This window comes from Schistocerca americana, chromosome 7 (genome assembly GCF_021461395.2).
Source record: "Schistocerca americana isolate TAMUIC-IGC-003095 chromosome 7, iqSchAmer2.1, whole genome shotgun sequence".
NCBI lineage: Eukaryota > Metazoa > Arthropoda > Insecta > Orthoptera > Acrididae > Schistocerca > Schistocerca americana.
Window position 1 is genome coordinate 531,981,137 of NC_060125.1, and position 23,148 is coordinate 532,004,284.

A 23,148-nucleotide genomic window follows, 5' to 3' on the forward strand; every position below is an offset into this window, starting at 1 on the left:
AGAATCGTTGAAATTAATGTATTGCAAGCTAAGGAGTCTAGCCCAAGCTGTGAATGCGGAGCACCTGACCAGACCATCCGTCACCTAGTCAAGAGGTGTAAATTAGAAGCCTACCCAAGTGATCCGTACTACTTTTCCACAGCTATACCATCAAGCCTTGACTGGATGAGGAGACCAGACATTAACGTGTAGCAATGGTTTGTTAATTTAATCTATCACTTGTACTGTCGCAAAACAGATTAATTTTATTGTACACGTTTTCATTTTCAAAAATTCTACCAGGTAATCATAGATCAGAGGAGGTTGACACTGGGCCAATGTGCCAATCAGAATGTCAACAGGGCGTAACACACATATAATACACGGCAAGACCGGACGCGAGCGTTGCCACATGACCTCAGAGAGAGGCAGGCAGAAATACTACGGAACAAGGCACTGTGAAGTAATTCTGCATAACTCTGCTGCCCAAGCGCCAGAGAATTAGACAGAAAGAACCGAGGTTGATGACCCAGAATAATGATTGAGTTATCACAGCGAGAGAATGAGCACTGATGAGTCTGATAAACGAGCGCGCATGCACTCATACTTTCAGAGCCACCGCGTCTTATATGTGAACTTGGCGCTGTAAAGAGCTACCATTTCGGACCTCCAGAAAACTGTATGTGGCGTTGCCATACAGTCTGTGTCGCCAGAACCAAAGAGAATGACAGTGTATTGAGTTTCAGTGAACCCAAGACAAGCTGATCTATGACGAACAGCCTGCCACCTGCTTGCTGATTCAGCACTGAGATGCAGCCAACCTGAAGCATACCACGGCCTTGGTCTGATCTGATGTTGCTGCCTAATGGATCGTCACGTATAAGAATCGTGGGCAGCACTCCCTCCTACACATTGGGCCATCGCAGATGATCTGCAAGGTGCCATGTCCACAGCGACCGCCGGCCGCGGTGGCTGAGCGGTTCTAGGCGCTTCAGTCCGGAACCGCGCTGCTGCTACGGTCGCAGGTTCGAATCCTGCCTCGGGCATGGATGTGTGCGATGTCCTTAGGTTAGTTATGTTTAAGTAGTTCTAGGGGACTGATGACCTCAGATGTTAAGTCCCATAGTGCTCAGAGCCATTTGAACCACCACAGCGACCAAGTATGGTATGTCCGCACAGACTCTTGGCCGACTCGTGAGCATCTGCTGCCGTCTTTGTCGATCCTTGGTTGATGACCAGGGCGTGGTCTTCATGACAACCGATATCCCAGACCACAGTCGGCAGTGCATGATGGGATACCTTCGACAGCGCTGAGGAGGAAGTTAGACTGAGTCGTGGAACGTCTCTGTGGCGGCGGCTTCCTTGCCTTTCTGCTGCTGCCAGCGCTGTATACCGTCGTGGCTCTGACCTGCAGGGACCGAGCGAGGTGGCGCAGTGGTTAGCACACTGGACTCGCATTCGGAAGGACGACGGTTCAATCCCCCGTCCGGCCATCCTGATTTAGGTTTTCCTTGATTTCCCTAATCGCTCCAGGCAAATTCCGGGATGGTTCCTTTGAAAGGGCACTGCCGACGTCCTTCCCTAATCCGATCAGACCGATGACCTCGCTGTTTGGTCTCTTTCCCCCAAACAACCCCCAACAAGATCTGCAGGAGAGGCATCACGACTCACTGACAAGGCATCAGCACTTCTTCGCGGCACGCGAGTTTACTCTCGCCAGCCTGCAAAGAGCTTCTGTGAAGATTGGAAGCAAGGAGTCGAGGTACTGGCAGATTTGAAGCTGTGAGGGAGGGTCCTGAGACGTGCTTGGGTAGCTCAGTCGGCAGAGCACTTGCCAACGAAAGGCAAAGGTCCCGAGTTCGAGTCACGGTTCGGCACACATTTTTAATCTGCCAGGACGTTTCATGTCAGCGCATACTCCGTTGCAGAGTGAAAAATCTCATCCTGGAAAAATATAGTTGGCTAAATCGCTGGCCAGCCAGATGGCGAATAAATAGAAGAAACGGTCGAAGACAGGTCTTGTTATCTCCTTCTCGGGTTAGGAACATTAGTCATCCACCCAGTCTCGTGGGAAGGAACTACTGCGCTGTCTAGAGGGGCTGCTGGACGCAGGACGGGAGCGAAGCAGCAGGCACTGGAATTAAAATGGCGCTCGGCGGTGATTTACACGGCAGCGGTGCGTGTGTGCGTGTCGATGTCTGGCTGCCGCTGGTCGCTAGCCGCTCCCCACGTGTCCCTGCTGCTCGTGAATGGAGCGCCGTGGCCGTGGCCGCATCTCATTTGCCGAAAAGACGAGACGGCGCGCATAAAACATGAGGCGAGACGCCGCCAGCCCTAATGGACCTGTAGCCCGTAGCCTGTAGCTGCCGGCGCTGGCGCCGCTCGTGGGCACACCCGCCACCAGATAAATCTCCACCAGTTTGCATTTCCGACCGGCCCGAATTATTTACGAGCAGCCGCTCACGCCGTCGTTCTCCTGCAAGTAATTTACGCGTCCGCCTCTTTTTGCATTCGTTCTCACGGTTTGCCGACAATGTCCGACGTGTCTGCGAACAGGAATCCGGGAGCTGAACGCTAGAAAACCTGTTTGGGAAACCTTTGACAAAGTGCCTCGCAACGCAGACACGCCATTTTGTGTCGTTCTGTCTTGATTTGGTGTCTTTATTTCATCGTGTTATCATTTGGACGAGCCACGGTTCTTGCCGCGGTGGTGTGGTTTGTCTGCCTGTACGATACAGACAGCTGTACTGGAGGTGCAGCCTCACCGGAAGGACATCTGTCGAAGGGCTAGATTAATGTATACTTGATGAAGTGATATAAATTCTGACATCGGTCGCAATTGGGCACCACAATCAATTAGATGGTGATATTTCAATTATTTGTGCCAGTCTGGGAAACTCGGGCAGATGCTTCTTTACTGCAAACATCATCTTGGATAAAATATTTCAGAAGCAAAACAGTTCCCAATTCGGCTCTCAAAGTGAAGATTTCTCACAAGGCTTCTGTAACCAGGAATAAAATGTCGCGTTTTACGGCATGGAGTGAGAAATGTTAGATACCTTCACCGGGTTGGTGGGTTGCAGAATTTGAAAAGTATATAGGTTGAATTTAGGTATGGTAGGGATTACGAAGTTTTGTGGCAGAAGAACAGAACTTCTGGTCAGACCAGTACAGGGTAATCAAAACAAAACGAAGTATGGGTAACGCTGGAGTGTACGCATTATGGTAGCCGAGGTAGACCTAAAGACCCATCACAGCAGTAGAAATGTACAGGGGGTGTTATCATTAACAGCGAAAACTTATAAGGATGAAAGTATAAAATAAGAAAAGTAAAAACGTTCCAGTCCACACGGGCTCCCAAACCAACCATTTGTGAGGTAATTGTGATCTTGTGGTTACGAACCAGCACTGACTTCAGTTGAAAACATGTCCTAGTTAGTTCAAAGGTATTTGAAATGTAAACTTTCCGATTAAGTGCTCATCTATTTCGGCTCAAATTTCGCTAGTGGCTCTTGCACAACGTTGGGGGAATGTGGTCCATGCATCACGGGGGACTGCCACACTATGCTGCTGATGTAAGACGACTTGCCGTCCTTCCGATGTTATTTATTATGCGCCTACCAGCTTCGGTGACACAGTATGCCATCTTCAGGCCTTAACTGACGCTGATGGCATTAACCCCAACAGTATACACGATTCCATTGGTGGCCAACATCCGTAAACTGTTTTCCGTAGACTGTAACAACGGTGTTGTCTCCAATCATCAACTAGTTGGTAGCTGATCGTTGGAGACACAACATCGTTGTTACAGTCTACGGAAACCAGTTCATGGACGTTGGCCCTGATGACTGGTAGCCATATAATAAATAAGATCGAAAGGACGGCTGCAGGTGTTCCATTTTATTACATAAGTGAACGGCCGAAGTCCCTCAAATCTCCAATCAGAAGGATGGACACAGTATCCCCGTTGATAAGTTTAAAGAACTGGCGCAGCAAGTCGTACAGTGCTGTCAAGATCTAAAAGATCTACGAGGTGATCTGCGGCTGTTTGAAAAAGTAACTCACTGCAGAGGCGAGAGTATTATTGCTTAGAGCGGTTCTAGGCGCTTCAGTCTGGAGCCGCGCGACCGCTACGGTCGCAGGTTCGAATCCTGCTTCGGGCATGGATGTGTGTGATGTCCTTAGGTTAGTTAGGTTTAAATAGCTCTAAGTTCTAGGGGACTGATGACCTCAGAAGTTAAGTCCCATAGTGCTCAGAGCCATTTGAACCATTATTGCTTATAGATGTGAGGAAGACACATGGAACATCAACTGTACGTGTTGATACGTTCAGATACTGTATTGGCTGTAATTATGGTATGGCAACGAAACTTGATAGATATTCTGACGCGTTAATAAAGAACCGATATACTCTAGAAAACAAATTAATTCCAGTTTTGGCCACCAGGTACAAATCTGGCTATGTGAATGGAGGAAAGACGTATACGTATGTTTCTATATGTAATGGATTAGGAACGGGACGTGGCTAGAAAAGGTCATTAAGTGAGAAAGGTATGATGTCCACTTTATTTTTAACCGTTGCTTTCACACTTTTTTTAAGCATGAGCACTGAAGACATTGACGAGATGCTGCATACGTAAAACGATGTGGTGAACAGTTGCTCGCAGCAATTTTTTTGGGATCTGAGACACATATTTCTGTAGACTGGCCTTCAGATGACGTGGAGACCGAATGTGGCCCTGTTAAACGCGCTCTTTAGATATCAAAATGGTTCAAATGGCTCTGAGCATTATGGGACTTAACATCTAAGGTCATCAGTCCCCTAGAACTTAGAACTACTTAAACCTAACTAACCTAAGGACATCACACAACACCCAGTCGTTACGAGGCAGAGAAAATCCCTGACCCCGCCGGGAATCGAACCAGGGAACCCAGGCACGGGAAGCGAGAACGCTACTGCACGACCACGAGCTGCGGACGCTCTTTAGATATCCCTAGAGCCAAAAGACGAGATGATCTTGCAGGTCATGCATCTGGAAAACTTCAGGAGATAACACGTTTGTGGAGCGTTGCATTAAGCAGGTCTTTCAGTGGGAGAGCGATATGAGGTGTTGCCTCGTTATGCATGAAAACGTGGTTTCCATACAGTCGCTCTTCCAAAGAAGAACTCGCACGCTGTACAAAGAGTTCTCGATAGCGTGCAGGCGTCATCGCACGCGTGACGGGAGCTGTGGATGTATTCTCTTCAAAGAAGAACGGAGCAAGAATAAAGATGCTTCTGAATCTACACCACACAATCACATACGGCGAGTACAGTGGTTATTCGTACACAACGTTACCCTAAATTTCGCAGTTCTGTGTATTCACTGCACCCTGTAGTGTGAAATGTGGCTCGTCACTCCACCGAATATTGCCCAGGCACATGTCATCAACTTCGATCCGAGCCAGAAACCGAAGAGCATACTCAGGACGTTGCTTCGAATCGCGAGGTTTCAGTTGCTGCGTCGTCTGGATCTTGTACGGGTATCAGTGTACAGTAGGCGCGAAACTTTCTGTAGTGTTGGCCACGGGATGGACAAGTCTCGTGACACTGCACAAGCGGTAGCACTGCCGGGGACACGTGCTGCATCGTCAGTTACAGCAACAGCAACCTCGACTTATTCTTCCAGGTGCCACATCGAGTTCACCCTTGTTTTCGAATTTCATTGTCATCTTTTTAAACCATTTAACTGCTTCGGGCCTCTCCTCAGACCTTCCAGGCGGCGATACTCTCTCAATGCAGCGCTGTAATTGCTGCCGTTCACATAAAACAGTTCCACTAACAGCGCACGGTCTCTGTTCTCAGTAGCCATACTGTTCGTTTACGTTATGGCTTGTCAAATGACAGTGTGAATGTCAGACCGTCATATAAATAGTATACAGCGCAAGGTTCGCACCTGGCTCAAAATTTGGAAGTAAATTTTTCCGTTGTATATCGGTTCAGCATTAACGCGTTAGCCTTTCTACCAAGCTTCGCTGCCATACGATAATTACAGCCCACGCCTGACCTCCGTGGGTTTCCGCACTTTAATTACGTATTACCATGCGTAATTTTCTTTCTTTCTGGTTTCGCGCGAAATATGAGCGCAATTAAATAGGGATTTGATCGAAAAGGTCGCATTCCAAATACGTTTATACCAAGTACGGCAATATTCCACTGCGAAGTCAGTGGCGGCCTATAACCGTACGTTGATAGTTACCTCACAGACAACTAGTTTGTGTATCCATGTTTACTGAAACGTTTTTGCTTCTATATCGCATACGTTCACTCGTGTCAGTTTTCTCTGTTAGTTACGGTACACTCGCAAAAGGAACTTCGGGCAAGCATAACTACAAGGTGTGCAACGGGATAATAACCAGTGCAAACACTGACTTCGCTAATATGGTAGATCCACAAGACCTAATGCGAAATGTGCCACCCCTGGGTCGTCCAAGGCACCGCAATGTGGTGGTCGTGGAAACGTGCCGAAAGTCAATTTCAAAAATTCTGTCCCCGAAACCTATGGAGATTGAGGCCGCAGCCGCTCGGGGAACTGGCAGTGGAGAGAAACGCTGCGAGGTGAGGTGTGGAAGCAGATTGCTGACTCTGCACCAGGTGTCTGATCAGATATTTGCTCGATTCACGATTCAGCGCGGCAGTACAACGTACGCTGCCTCCAGCGGCTAGAGACACTGGGATCACGTCACCCTGCTAGGGCTGAAACTCAGAGAGACATTTAGTAAGAATCTGTATACCTTTTTTCCACGACCCTAGTATGCAGGAGGATTGGTTGCGAAAACATATAAGTGTGGGATAATGTTACTAGAAAATAAATGATAAAGAATTTTTCTATCGCCGCAAAAATATATAAATGAGCACACGTAACTTAGATGTATTAACATAGGTTTAATATACACTTTATTTGTATCGTAGTTATCTACGTTACTAAACGGGTAAAAAGGTAACAGAAGTCCCAGTCGTAGGTTGCCTATCTAAAGCGTCGAGAAGCAACGAAAATTTAATTTTCGATACTTCATGTAATTACTGACCGAATTTAAAAGTTGCTCATTATAAGCTATAATCTTACGTCAGAAGTTTAACGCAATAAGTCAAGTATTAAAGTTAGAAACTGAGTTTATGTCCTGAGGATGCATAAGTCACGGCGCACGAATTACCCAGGCGATATTCGTCCAGTATTTAAGTGTGAGCGCACTTAGCGACTTCCAACAGATCTTACACATGATTTGTGACCCTCTCGAAAATTTCTGTCCCTGACATCCGTAACAAAATAATGAAAGGGAAAAAGTTAGTAGTATGCTACATTGTCGCTTTTTATGCAGTAAAACTTCCGATCAAGCATCACGTTTTAACGTATTATTTCTTTAGTCCTAAATCTATTAGCAACGCATTTTGCAGCGAATATCCAGTTATAAAGCTGAATGTACTTACAAATTTATGTCACAATGCGACACATAGTTCAGAACATATAACGTCATAAACATTGAGATGCATGAAAAACTAGCTTCTCATAAAACAGAAAGCGCATTACCCATACCATAGTCGTCTAATTTTTGATATTGGAAGCGCTTAACCACTCCCAACAAACTTTATACATAATTTCAAACGTTTACTAAACTTTTTCTCGCTTACAGTCCCACAAACTGATGAAAGAAAAACATTTCATCTCTTACTACATTTTCGTTGCCCATACGGTAAAACTTCCGACACTAATAAAACCAACACAATTAGCCTTTTACCTCTTCGACCATAACGGTTTTACACGCTTAACGTTAAGTAAAGTGACATGAAATAATCAGACGTTTGAAGGTGTTTTTCAGTGCGATAGTTTAAAGGATCAGGAGTGGAGAGGTTACTGGTATTATACTAACATTGTGGATTGGGTTGGGGTTGGATTGTTTGGAGGAAGAGGCCAAACAGCGAGGTCATCGGTCTCATCGGATTAGGGAAGGACGGGGAAGAAAGTCGGCCGTGCCCTTTCAAAGGAACCATCCCGGCATTTGCCTGGAGAGATTTAGGCAAATCACGGAAAACCTAAATCAGGATGGCTGGACCCGGAATTGAACCGTCATCCTCCCGAATGCGAGTCCAGTGTGCTAATATTGTATCGTAAGAAATGTAGTTGTAGTTTACTAATAGCTTAACATAACACACCTGGGTAGTATCCATATTTTATAGAGAAGGAAACATGTACAATCAGTTAAAAATTTGTAACTCTACAGGGTATTTCAGAACGCCGCTTTAAAAATTTAGGGGACAGGTTCCTTACACCAAAACTATAAAAAGTGTTTAGTAAACATGGGCTCTAGAGTGCATACCTTAAGTGCCATGAGCACTTGCTGAATAGAAGCGATGTCTTTCACAGTAGTGCAGATGGTCAACTGCTCATAGCTCTTAAGTTGTGCACCTTAGAGCTTATGTCTACTGGACCTTTATTTCTTGTTTTGGCCGATACTACTTCCTCCAAAAATATGGAAAGCAAAAAGCTTGCAGTAAAAGAGATGTGTCTCACCGTAGCGAAGATGAACAAGTTGGCTCTGAGTACTATGGGACTTAACAGCTAAGTTCATCAGTCCCCTAGAACTTAGAACTACTTAAACCTAACTAACCTAAGGACACCACACACCCACGCCCGACGCAGGATTCGAACCTGCGACCGTAGCCGTCGCGCGGTTCCAGACTGAAGCGCCTAGAACCGCTCGGCCACCCCGGCCGGCGATGAACAACTGCTCATAGCTCTTAAGGTATGCAGTTTAGAGCCCATGTTTACTTGGACATTTTTTCTTGTTTTGGTGTATGGAACCTGTCCCCAGATTTTTAAATCGTCAGTCTGAAACACCCTGTAAGTGTAACACGGCATGGAACAGTATCACAGTACCAGCAGCAGATCAAAATTCAGTGGCAGAAAAATTAATAAATACGTAAAAACTACAGCCTGTTCACCCAGTAATTCAGCTGGTCATGGAGAGAGTGACAGAATGTAAGCCGACAGCTGAGGGTCTGGTGCTACAGTGAGACCGAGGGCGGCGGTTCGAGCCCCACGCCTCCCGGCGGCGGCGACGTGGGTGTGAGGCGGCTCGCGGCCCCACGTGTGTCGCGCCGGCCGTGACCGTGCTGACCCGTGCGTGTCCCCGTGTCCCGGGCTGCCCAACCCCGGCATTCCTGCCCCGTGTCCTCCAACTACATCTCGCCGCTCCCTTTCCCTCTGCTCCCAGCACGACACTTCTAGTCGCGATCCCAAATATACCGCCGGCCGCGGTGGCCGTAAGGTTCTAGGCGCTTCAGTCCGGAACCACGCGACCGCTACGGTCGCAGGTTCGAATCCTGCCTCGGGCATGGATGTGTGTGATGTCCTTAGGTTAGTTAGGTTTAAGTAGTTCTAAGTTCTAGGGGACTCATGACCTCAGCAGTTAAGTCCCATAGTGCTCAGAGCCATTTGAACCAAATATACCAGAGATGACGCCGTACCCTGCTCCTCTCATCTCTGGAGGAAGTACCGAGCTCGGAAGTAATTTATAGAGCTGGTGAAAGCTATAAACTGTAAGCATCCGAGGAACGGATAGGTGCACTATCTGATGAAAAGTGTCCTGACACGTATTGGTAGATATTACCGTGGGACATGTGCGCCTTTCGCCTATACCCACAATGTTAATATACTACCAGTAACCTCTCCACTCCTGATCCTTTAAACTATCGCACTGAAAAACACCTTCAAACGTCTGATCACTTCACGTCACTTTACTTAACGTTAAAAGCGTAAAAGCTTTAGGGTCGAAGAGGAAAAACGCTGACTGTGTTGGTTTTATTAATGTCGGAAGTTTTACCTATGGGAAACGAAAATGTAGGAAGCGAGGAAACATTTTCTTTGTTTGTGGGGCTGTTAGCGAGAAAAAGTTTAGTAAACGGTTGAAATTATGTACAAAGTTTGTTGGGAGTGGGTAAGCGCTGCCACTATCAAAAATTAGACGACTATGGTATGGGTAATGTGCTTTCTATTTTATGAGAAGCTAGTTTTTCATGCATCTCAATATTTATGACGTTATATGGTCTGAACTATGTGTGTAGTATTGTGACATAAATTCGTAAGTACATTCAGGGCTATAACTGAATATTCGCTGCAAAATGCGTTGCTAATAGAGTTAGTACTAAGTAAATAATACGATAAAACGTGATGCTTGATCGGAAGTTTTGCTGCATGAAGAGCGACAATGGAGCATACTACTAACTTTTTCCCTTTCATTATTTTGGTTCAAATGGCTCTGAGCACTATGGGACTTAACATCTGTGGTCATCAGTCCCCTAGAACTTAGAACTAGTTAAACCTAACTAACCTAAGGACATCACACACATCCATGCCCGAGGCAGGATTCGAACCTGCGACCGTAGCAGTCGCGCGGTTCCGGACTGCGTGCCTAGAACCGCTAGACCACCGCGGCCGGCTCATTATTTTGTTACGGATGTCAGGGACAGAAATTTTCGAGAGGGGTCACAAATCACGTGTAAGGTCTGCTGGAAGTCGCTAAGTGCTCTCCTACTTAAATACTGGATGAATATAGTCTGGATAATTCGTGCGCCATGAGTTATGCGTCCTCAAGACGTAAACTCAGTTTCTAACTTTAGTACCTGACTTACTGCGTTCAACTTCTGATGTAAGATTATAGCTTATAATGAGTAGACTTTTAAATTCGGACAGTAATTACATGAAGTACCGAAAATTAAATTTTCGTTGCTCCTCGACGCGTTAGATAGACAACCTGCAATTGGGACTTCCGTTACCTTTTTGCCCGTATAGTAATGTAGATAACTACGATACAAATAAAGTGTATTTTAAACCTATGTTAATATATCTAAGTTACGTGTGCTCATTTATATATTTTTGGGGCGATAGAAAAATTCTTTATCATTTATTTTCTAGTAACATTATCCCACACGTCTATGTTTAAATAACCATTCGTCCTGCACGCTAGCGTCGCGAACAAAAGATATACAGATTCTTACTAAATGTCTCTCTGAGATTCAGCCCTAGCAGGGTGACGTGATCCTAGTATCTAACCGCTGGAGCCAGCGTACGTTGTACTGCCGCGCTGAATCGTGAATCGATCAAATGTCTGATCAGACAACTGGTGAAGAGTCAGCAATCTGCTTACACAACTCCTCCCCCTGCAGCGTTCCTCTTCACTTCTGGGGACAGTTTCAGTGAGGTGTCTCAACGTCTGTGGAGGAATGGGAGCCCATTCTTCTCCAGTAGCAGAAATCAGACGAGGTAGCGAAGTTGGACGCTGAGTTCTGTAACAAGATTGACACTCTAACTCATCCCAAAGGTGTTAGATTGCGTTCAGGTGCCCACTATGGGCAGGCCAGTCCGTTTCAGAAATGTCAATACCCAGAACCCATTGTCTCAAAGATGCTGCTTCATTACAGTGTGCACTGTCATGCTCGTACAAACAGTCATCGACTCCAAACATCTCCTCTGCTTAGACAGTATACAATGCTGTCAAAAGTATTCATATTCTTTGACACGTACTGTAGTCTTAAGCTCAGTAATGGGACCTCACCCTAGCCACGAAGCACTGTCTACAGCGGTGGTTCTCAAACTTCCAGACATCATTACCCCCCCATTTTTTTAATCTCATTTTGTTCGTTATTGTTCGTTCCATTTGTTCAGGGTGGACGTCCTATGACATCCGTTCAAGGTCATCGTTGATCCATTCACTCCGTTTTTTTTATTTTTTATTTATTTATTTATTTTTTTTAAATAGGGCTGAGCAACCGTGCCGGCGGACCCCTGACTCAAATAAAGCATGAGCTCATGGCCCCTCCCCCAGATCTTCCTCCTCTAAACATTAGCAGCATTATCACTTACCTCACCTTTAGAGTGAACAAGAATTTTCTTTGAAACAATTTGTTTCTTAAATGACAAAAGGCAAGTGCTATTTAATTTTTGTACCTGTTTTACTAAACTACGAACTATTAAGTCAATTAGGCAATTGCTAACAACCCTTTTTTACAGAATTATGAAGTAGTTCTCAGTGTATCGCGAGTGCTACCTAAAACTCCTCCTCAGAAAACAAAGCTGCAGTTTGGTCCAATAGGAACATACCACCATTACCACCAAAACAAAGCTTCCTATCGACATTGAGAGTAGACAATTGCTCCACAACGTACTTCCCGTGCCCCAGTCCTCTCCTTAGCGACACTTATTTCACCACACATCCTGCACCCCCATTTAAAATAAAGTAGTGTGTACTTAGACCTAAATCAATACTTAATAACAATCAGCTTCTGTCAAATAATAAGTTAACAATATGTCAGACATCCTTATAATACGTTGAAATTTCATTGTTAGTCATATCCAGCATGGGCCACACACGTTAGGGTATACTTTAGAAGCAATCTCCTCTGTACACTGTCTGCGTTTCTCAGTATACCACCGATTATCTACGAATAAGCCATACAAATGGTTACACACAGATATTTGCGTGAAATGACTGATTCTGTGAATCGCTTTGTGAAGTGCACATTTTTATATTCCTGTGCATTTAAAACAAGTTACCAGTCCTGATTTGAAATCTTCTCAACTTGAGACTAAAAAATTTGTGCATATGTTTACAGACAGTACTTCAAAACCAATGTTCCTGATGTGACTATTAATACTGTCTTCCAGTTCACTAATACAGGACATAAACAGCAAGGCTCCCGGTTCGGGATGTTCGATGACCGTGGGCATTTTCAAAATATCGATTCTGTATGATTGAACGTCAGTGTGAAGTTTTAGAAATATCGTAACATCGTTGTCTAATGCAAAATATCGACCCTCGATCTTACCTAAAGAGCCAGATTTCTTGTTACTAGTGTCAACAGTTTTTTCCTCATTTAAAGGAATATTTTTTTTCTGAAAAGTCTCATAACTGTACCATTTCAGCGGTTATAGACACAGAAACAGCATATGGAAGGAAAAGTTACATTCCGTATTTTGTCAACATGTTCAGTATGGTAGCAAAAAGATCAACAGAGAAGACTGACAAACTGCCTCAGTTGATTACTGCTGTCTAAAGGACTGTAACGTGGTTCAAACAAAGCGTAGTAGCAAGTCAACAGCCACGAAAACAACCATTCCTCAAACTAATTAAAGGAGAGCTCACCAGATGGAATTCGACGTTCTATATGATTGAAAGATTTTTGTAGCTGCGTCCAATATCATTAATATCACATGCTAGTGGACCATCCATGCTAACAGTCGTAGATATTGGATATCTGGCAGGTGGCTATAACGTTCTGCGGCTAACAGAAATGGATCCTCGCGTAATTTTCGTAGAAATGTACATTGCAAGGAATAAAGTTATGCCAGTAACTAGTATCTTGAATATGAAAATATCTCGCCTGCAGCCAAACTGTTGTAGAGAATCGGAAGCGTAACATAATAACAGAAATCACAAAGAGTTTACTATCAATGCAACATGTTGACATATTAGCCGTATCAACGTTGGTCTACTCTATATTCGAGAACATACGTTTCTAAGATGCTTTTTCATGTTCGAAGGCGTCAAAATTATCAAGGATTCCCCTGCAGCTGTTGAAATGACTGTCAGTGAGCATGAGCAACTTGTTGACATATTACAGGAAAGTAGAGCAACCAAACTGGATTTACGTAAAATGGCACAAGATAATAGTTTTCGAACTGGAGCAGAAACGGACATGCCATCACAGTTCAGTTACTAACTGAAAGATCTTAAGGGACTCCGGAAAGGCTCAAAATCATGAAAAGTTCAATTTTTACTTTTTTGCGTTTTCTGAATCTGCAGACTATTACCTTTTAATAGATATATAATTTATTAAATTCCGAAGACTACAACTATTTTTAAATTTATTTTGAAATGTGTTCTACATGGGCGTGACCCACTGTGGCGCTGTTAAACTGCTGTCAAATGGTGTTATTATTAACGTCCGTGTTCATCAGGTACATTTTAGTGATGTGAGATAAAGTATGTGTTGTGGCTAACCTGTGATGGTTCAATATATATCGCTGGTGTGATTGTCGATTGTTTCATGTTTATTTACTCTGTCGTTATCTCGAAAATATTAGTAATTAATTCTGTTTCTTGAGTCTCTGTTTTGTTGAAGTATAATAATGAGTAAAAGTAAAGTTATTAGAAATCCTCTGAAGGCTTTTAAGAAAAGGAGAAATGTTGGAAAGCCAAAGGTATGTGTTATTACTGTAAACAATAAAGACGATAACCAAGTGAGTGAACCTAACCTCTCAAGTACACCTGCCCATAGCAGTCAAAGTGGGAAAGAAAATACTTCACAGAAGAAGCTTGGTTCAATGAGTGAAAACTATGAATGTTTTATGGGCGAATCGGATGTGAATGAAATATTTGATATGTCGGTTCTCAAAGGAATTTTTTCAAACTGTGTAAGATGTATTCATTGTAGTGAAGTTGGTCTGGAACTCTCCATAATAAAGCACGTAGGACTTGCTAGTGAAATAAAACTGAAATGTGATAAGTGTTCATACATGACCACCTTTTGGAACAGTGTTGCAGTAACTGCAACTGAAGAAAATGGTAGCAAAATCTACGAACACAACAACGAGCGATGCTTGCTTTAGACAAGGAACGCCTTCGGGCTGCAGATAGGGCTGTAAAGAGTCTAGAAAGACAAGCAAGAGTAAACAGGAGGAGGAACAAGAGGAAGCTGGAGGAGGAGTTTGCAGAGGATGAAGATAATCCATCCTATGGACCTGGAATGCACTAAAAAGTTAATCCAATCTTTGTCGCTCGATTCCCAAAACTTTTATTTTCTCGTATTAATTACATGTTTTCTAAGGATCTTCCAAACATATTTGTTTCAAACTTTCAGTAGATGTTACACAGTACCTTCTGCATAATTTAACACAGCCTTTTTCCAAAACACTGTATATTTTTGAATATATAAATAAAAAATTACAAAAAAATGTTGTGAATTTTCATTACAATTGAAAAAAAATCATCTTTAATAACTGAACTAAAATTTTGTAAAATCCCTGTGTTAAGTTGTAGCCCATATTCCAATAAATAATCTGTAAAAAGTTCAACTTCCTACCTCAAATACTTTGTGAGGAAAGATGTAATTTATAAGCGTTATTTTAACATTGCAAGTATAGGGCGTTCCGGAGCCCCTTAAATGAGATCCATTAAAAGTATAGTATGGAGCTACAAAAAATAGTATCTGAGATGTATAATAGCCACATCGTCAGCTTTTGAAAGTCTGTTCTCAAATGCAGGTTTTGCTCTCTGTCAACAGTGTAATAGACTGAAAGGGAAGCTTCTCTCGAAAACGTAATTTTTACAATCTGTATGCAAAGAGTTGGGCCATATGTAATGTTAATTATTGCTGCGTTTATTTATTAATATTAGATGCATCTGAGTGCTACTTTTTACGCCATTCTATAGATTCATCATTTAACATCGATGTTTTGGGGTCTATTGCTCTGGGTCAGCGAGGTTAAGACGTCGATGATGAAAATGAAATCAGCATCGCTGATTTATCAACTTCGCACATCTCTAGTCCCAACAGATTTCTCTGGGGCGGGCCTGAAGTTACTTTTTCTTATGTTTTGACTCTCCAGCCAAGATAACATGCACCGTCGTCCCTAAAAACAGGCTTTAATCCAGTCATAAATTTTCTTTGATATCCTACATAATAGCACTTTTTTTTAAATGTTCGTTTAGTACCGAACTAAATGCATTTCTGAAATGAAGAAATACCGTATCAACTTTCTGATACAGACGTAATCGCCCCAAAACGCCTTCGGCAGTGCAGGCGGCAAACTACCACCTTCTTCTGTTTTTTATGTTAAGATCAGTATCTTCCATGTAACGTCTTCCTCAGAAGTACAACGTCTGAAGGGAATATGAAGTGTTCCACAACCTCCAGTTGAGTAGTCTTCAGTTCTCCCTTATTGTTGTGGCGTTTCTCTTATTTGGTGGAGGAATATCTGGAAACTTAGCCAGCCTCCGTGACCGAGCGGTTCTAGGCGCTTCAGTCTGGAACCACGCGGCTGCTACGGTCACAGGTTCGAATCCTGCCTTGGGCATGGATGTGTGTTATGTCCTTAGATTAGTTGGGTTTAGGTAGTTCTAAGTTCTAGGGGACTGTTAACCTCAAATGTTAAGTCCCATAGTGCTCAGAGCCATTTGAACCATTTGAATCTGGAACTTGCGTCTGACTGCTATCTGTTGCGGCCTCGCATTCCTGAGCACTTGAATAATAATAAAGTTCTAGCCCAGAAGAAACGTCTATGAAACAGGGGGCTAATACTCAAAATACCCGAATATGAGCAACAGATAATAGTTTAAAACTGTCCATTTGTGGCCATATGGGTGCATGTGACTGCGTTTCAAACAACATAGTTCCCTCGTAAAAGCCTAATGTCCAGAGAGTATCTATATGTTTCAAGGAATAAATGATTCTCTGTAATTTGATGTAATATTCTTCACTTCCTTAAAAAAAACATCAGGAAAAACTCTATCGCTCATACCTTCTCTAACTACCAATGAAAATGACGTAATTCTCGAATAATACAAGTTCAAGGGTATTGTACAGAATAGGCATTAGAAGCACTACACCTTCTAAATGTCGATCCGTCCTTTAAGTGTTTTAAGCAATACTGAGATTTATTTAGTTTAAATAACTGGCTTGACCCAACATAAATCATTACTTCAGTCCGCTAGTTATAGAGTTCAAAGACTGTCTCTTCTTCTTCTGCTGGTGACTAGGCTTTCCCCTTTTGTCTACCTCACTCCGTGTATATACTGGACCAACTGCTGTCACATCTGCTGGTTGCTCGTTCAGATAGTCGTTTCCGATGCAGTCGTCCATGTTTATTAATTTTATCTAGTCTAGTGAGATTCATTCTTTCCACATGATCGTTCCAACTTCTTTTCCATATCTTCATCCGTACATCTATATCATGTATTCCTCACCATTCCCTTGTCGATACATTTATTCAAATGGTTCAAATGGCTCTGAGCACTATGGGACTTAACTTCTGAGGTCATCAATCCCCTGGAACTTAGAACTACTTAAACATAACCAACCTGAGGATATCACACACATCCATGCCCGAGGCAGGACTCGAACCTGCGACCGGAGCGGTCGCGCGGTTCCAGACTGTAGCGCTTAGAACCGCTCGGCCACCCAGGTCGGCGTACATTTATTCTCTTGTCCCACAAGGTTACTGCTTGGATCTGACTTACAACCCTCATTTCCTCTGCCGTTAACTTTTGTTTCGTTTTTCTCGTTTCCGTTCTAGTTTCTGCTGCATATATTTTTATTTTCCTCTCAGTCGTTTTCCACAGAGATTTTTGCATGCATCCGGCTACCCTTATTGCCTTTGTCTTTTGGTTTTTGATTTTCATCGTTTAGTCTTTGTAGAAGACGATAACATCTCATCACTTTTTCAAATGACACACTGTCTACATCTACATATTACAGGTGTTTTACCACAGTCTTTTTCTTTTGTGGAGAAGATTATCCTCAATATTTGATTTCAGTGCAGCTTTGTCAGCATAACATATAATATTTACCACTTTCTTTCTCATTTTATATCCTTGTTTCTTTCTTACGGCATCAGTTATGTAGTCCATTATAAAGTTAAACAGGAGTGGACTTAATGAATCTCCTTGTCTAATTCCTTTACCTAATTTAATCTGCGGATCCTTCGTGTGTTTCAATTCTCGTTTTATTGCCTGTACATTTATATATCTCCTATGGTTTTCTCTAAGACTGACTCGTACAGAGTTAAATTTAATTCTTCAACAGACGGTGATGGCTGCCGGACGTTCGTTGCTGGTATGCCCACTGCATCACTGCCGTCGCCACATGCGCTGCCGCGGCCACGCACTGCATTCCCCAGCGAGCCGAATTACTGCGTCGCGGTGCGTCACTTTTACTACAACAATTTTTCAAAACATACTGATACAAGGATTATCTCCCACTAGTGGTTTAATTGTGTCGCTCATCAACATTTTTTGCACGTCACCCTAGCTTTGTTACGTACTTACTGGAAATTTAAAAAATGGCGCTTGGACGCTCGGTGTAAGCGGCAAAGGTGTACAAATTCCGCTTTTAATCTCTGTTAGCCAGGCAGGCAATCTGTCGCATGTTATCAGCAGAACGGGCTGGCTACTTTACTCACATCCAAGCCACTCTATGACCAACACAAGTTGGCTAAGAAATCTCGCTTGCCTGCCGGTCTACCCGCTGTGCTACGTCACGCGGCACTTTATTCTGTACTCTTTCATCGTAGGGTTATAAGTACAGTTCAAAAGTTGATGAAAAGTTTTTTTTTCTTCTTAAGTGTTACTCAGTGAAATACATATCATTTAGCGTCATTATAGGCCAGAAAATGGTGGTTTTTATTTGTCATTTTTTTTTCCTTTCCGGCGTATTTCGGGCTTATTGATTTACTTCGATATGAACTGCTTTCGCTGCAACTTCACCCTCCTTCGGCTAGACCTTAATACGTCGCCTCTAATACACTCATGCTCATAAATTAAGGATAACTGCAAGTTGTGGTACCACACAACGTGGCACTATACAAAACTGGCGCTAATAGCATAGGCACATAGGGAACACACGCGACACAGATCTGTAAGTCCACGCTATTGGTGAGAAAACCGTCCCGAAAGACATGTGCTACAAAACTCCACTGCTTCCTGTACATGTATCGCGACATCAATATGGGATATGATCACCATGCACACGTACACAGGCCGCACAACGGGTTGGCATACTCTGGATCAGGTGGTCGAGCAGCTGCTGGGATGTAGCCTTCCATTCTTGCACCAGTGGCTGTCGGAGCTCCAAAAGTGTCGCAGGGGATTGAAGAAGTGCAGTGATACGTTGACCGAGAGCATCCCAAACGTGCTCGATGGGGTTTAGGTCTGCAAAACAGACAGGCCACTCCATTCGCCTGATATCTTCTGTTTCAAGGTACTCCTCCACGATGGCAGCTCGGTGGGGCCGTGCGTCATCGTCCATCAAAAGGAAGATGGGACCCACTGCACCCCTGGTAAGGCGGACATACTGGTGCAAAATGACGTCCCGATACACCTGAACTGGTACAGTTCCTCTGTCAAAGACATGCAGGGGTGTGCGTGCACCAATCATAATCCCACCCTACACCTTCAAACCACGACCTGCATACAGGTCCCATTCGAAGGATACCCCAAGGGGTATCTGGTTCCTGGTTCACGCCAGATGAAACCCGGGCTAGAATCATTGTTCAGACTATACCTGGACTCGTCCGTGAACATAACCTGGGACCATTGTTCCAATGACCATGTACTACGTTCTTGACACCAGGCTTTACGGGCTCTCCTATGACAGGGGTCAGTGGAAAGCACCTTGCAGGTCTCCGGGCGAATAAACCACGTCTGTTCAGTCGTCTGTAGACTGTGTGTCTGGAGACCAATGTTCCAGTGGCTGCGGTAAGGTCCCGAGCAAGACTACCTGCAGTACTCGGTAGCCGTATGCTGGCACTGATGGTGAGATATCGGTATTCTTGTGGTTTTGTACACTGTGGACGTCCCGTACTGTAGCGCCTGGATACGTTTCCTGTCTGCTGGAATCGTTGCCACAATCGTGAGATCACCCTTTGTTGTATACGGAGGTTTCGTGGTAGGACCGGCTTTGTTTGATCAGCCTTCAATCGCCTAGAATTCTACCTCTCATAACGTCATCAATATGTGTTCTTTGAGCCATTTTCAACACACAGTCACGATTAGAACGTCTGAAAAAGTCTGCACACTTACTCGCTGCACCGTACTCTGACATGCAGCAACACACCTTTGCTGCCAGCGCCACCGTGCGACAACAGCAGATCAAATGCACCTTATGGTCACACCCCGAGATGATTGAAACCCGCAAAGCGACCACCAGAGCGTTGTTTCACCATGTATCAGCTTTATCCTTAATTTATGAGCACGAGTGCATATGTTTTTTGTACAAGCAGAACTATCTCTGAAGGTCTAGATCCGTTGAACCTACGAACCAGAAGATGTTGGGTTGGTTTTTTTTGGGTAGGAGACCAGAAGATTTCTATTACACTCCAACGCCAACTAAAATAAGGTTCTAGAAGTTCAACTTTTGTAACCTTAGTGTCTTTCCGCCCAGTTATGTCAATTTTAATTACTTTTTCCAGGATGTGTATTGTGGCTTCGCTGAATTCATTTTAAGTAGTGAAAATAGTTCATTCTAAATTCCTCAAATACATTTTAGCAAAGACGACGTTCGTTTTCCTTGTTAAGTTAATATAAAAAGTGCATGTTTCAAAAAAGAAGCTTTTCTGTTATACTAAGCTTTCTTTGCAATAGGTTGCACACCACCAGAATGTGGTTTTTAATGTCTACTGAGCCTTTTTTTTTCCTGTTTAAACCAATATCCGCTCTAAGTTTAGAAAGTCTTTACACTGCTAAATTGCCTCAAGTCCCTACCACCCATTTCCACACAACTGTCAAACCCTTTGTCATTTTTGAAATATTTATGGAGTGAGGTAACTACTGGGCAAATTTACAAACATGTGGTAACTAACTCAAGGTTCCCAAATTACTTTATTACACAATGTGTTGCGAGACACCTACCAATTTATTTGAAGCTGCGTCACAAACAGACGACAACGTTTCTCCTGCTGGAGTCGGGCTCTTTTTCGTGACTGGTATACATTACCCAATTCTTAATTTCTCCTCAGTCTCCTTTAAGTTTGGTTTGCTCATTTTGCTGCTCCAAACGTTTTGATAAAGGGCTGCAGTGAAAGTACCTACATTAACATACACTTGGCTAGTGTGTAGTCAGTCCGCAGCTCGTGGTCTCGCGGTAGCGTTCTCGCTTCCCGAGCACGGGGTCCCGGATTCGATTCCCGGCGAGGTCAGGGATTTTCACCTGCCCCGAGATGACTGGGTCTGGTTGTGTCGTCATCATCATCATCATCATCATCATCTTTCATCCACATTACGGTCGGAGGAAGGCAACGGCAAACCACCTCCATTAGGACCTTGCCTAGTACGGCAGTGCTGGTCTCCCGCACCGTTCCCCTACGCTCTGTCAAGAAGCATGGGAGTTCATTTCTATTTTGTAGTCAAGATGGATTGGTACCGTATCCTGTTGTTAAGCTAACCAGGGTTTCTGGAAACCTAGTTGTCCACTTTTGACCACTGTGCTTCAGTACACATGTACCCCCTGTGTTTCCGTTGTGGCAAGTGGAGCTGCTTTAATGGTTGCGGCGGAGATAGGGGCACGCAGGCTGGAACGAGAGTTTGTACACCTCTAGTAAGCAGACTGTAACATTGTATTAAACCTGTAGCCCTTAATTCGCCGCCTTTCGCCCATTTCTCACGATGAGACACGGTGCGCTATTTAAGCTGTAGAACGAAGCCGCACGTAACTGTGAAGTTCTCAGTAGCAGACCGGCCTGAGTGGCGTTCCAGCCCTCCAGTGGCGCATGCGCTGTGTCTGAAATGAGTGTGTGTTCGTGTGTGTGTGTGCGTCTGCGTGTAAGCGCCAGCGGCGCTCGCACGTGCGTGCCGGGATTCCAGAGTGACAAGCGGCGGTGGTGCGGCGGCGTCGTCCTTGGCGGCCCTCCGCCTCATTACGCGCTGACCCTGTGGTCGGGCGCTGGAGGAGCCAGCGCCGCCGCACGGCCCGGCCCGGCTCGCATTCCTACGGCCGGAGATGGCCGGTACAGGCCAGGGCGACGGACTGCCCGACTGGAGTCCAGCGCGGCCGCTCCAGCTGACCAGAGTCGCTCACCGGACCGGCAGCTCTGTGGCTCCAGCTGACGAGGTTGGCCTACACGGTCGCCGCGAGTTAACCCCGACATTTCTTTAGATTAGACTACAAAACCAAAGCGAAATTAGAATTATATATTAATACCATCAGCTGCTGACGGGCGTTGACATATATTAACGGGACAGGTAGAAATGTGTACCCCGACCGGGACTCGAACCCGGGATCTCCTGCTTACATGGCAGACGCTCTGTCCATCTGAGCCACCGAGGGCACAGAGTATAGTGTGACTGCAGGGACTATCTCGCGCACGCCTTCCGTGAAACCTACATTCTCACCTTGTATGTCCACACACTGCATTCGTAGTGTCTGTTCTTTCGGACATGTCCGATAGAACAGACACCATATCCATATAAGTATACAAAACCAAAGGCCTCACGTTCGATCCCCAGTCAGTTTTACAATTTTTTATCTCTCACCTATCACTTATTTCACCTCTGCCCACGTTTGTCGTTCGGAGACCAAGTTAAACTGCAGACCCTCCAGTAGAACCACGCCAAGTGGCGGCTTTGGGTTGATGATAGCTTATAACTGAATGACGTAGATGCTTTTTCGTATGTCATCCGCACGTTAACTGACGTTACGAGTCTATTATCTAACGGATGTATCTCTGCGTAGGTATTGGGTGTTGGCGTTCATGGTGATCAAGCGGTTTGTGTTCGCGCTTCGCAAGACTAACGTGTATGAAGCGGCGCTTCGACTCCCGCTCAAACTTAGTTTTTAATCTATATATTTTTTCAGCAGTGTTCATTTGATTCTATTTATATCACATTGTTTCTTGACTTCCGCAAGGCGTTCGATACAGTTCCCCATAGTCGTTTAATGAACAAAGTAAGAGCATATGGAGTATGAGACCAATTGCGTGATTGAATTGAAGAGTTCCTAGATAACACAACGCAGCATGTCATTCTCAATGGAGAGAAGTCTTCTGAAGTAAGAGTGATTACAGGTGCACCGCAGGAGAATGTCATGGGACCGTTGCTATTCACAATATATATAAATGACCTTGTGGATAACATCGGAAGTTCGCTGAGGTTATTTTCGGATGATGCTGTAGTATATCGAGAGGTTGTAAAAATGGAAAATTGTACTGAAATGCAGGAGGATCTGCAACGAATTGGCGCATGGCGCAGGGAATGGCAATTCAATCTCATTGTAGACAAGTGTAATGTGCTGCGAATACACAGAAAGAAATATCCTTTATCATTTAACTGCAATATAGCAGCTCAGCAATTGGAAGCAGTTAATTCCATAAATTATCTGGGAGTAGGCATTAGGAGTGATTTAAAATGGAATGATCATATAAA

General features: G+C 44.2%; 1 long non-coding RNA gene and 1 other non-coding gene across 2 annotated transcripts in view; one reads left to right on the top strand and one right to left on the bottom strand.

Moving 5' to 3' along the window:
- LOC124622178 overlaps positions 1-23,148 on the top strand; it is a 536,116-nt gene that overhangs the window by 177,705 nt on the left and 335,263 nt on the right. The window lies entirely within an intron of this gene.
- Positions 21,981-22,055, bottom strand: Trnat-ugu. Its single transcript has one exon. It is a non-coding gene; the product is annotated as a tRNA-Thr (tRNA).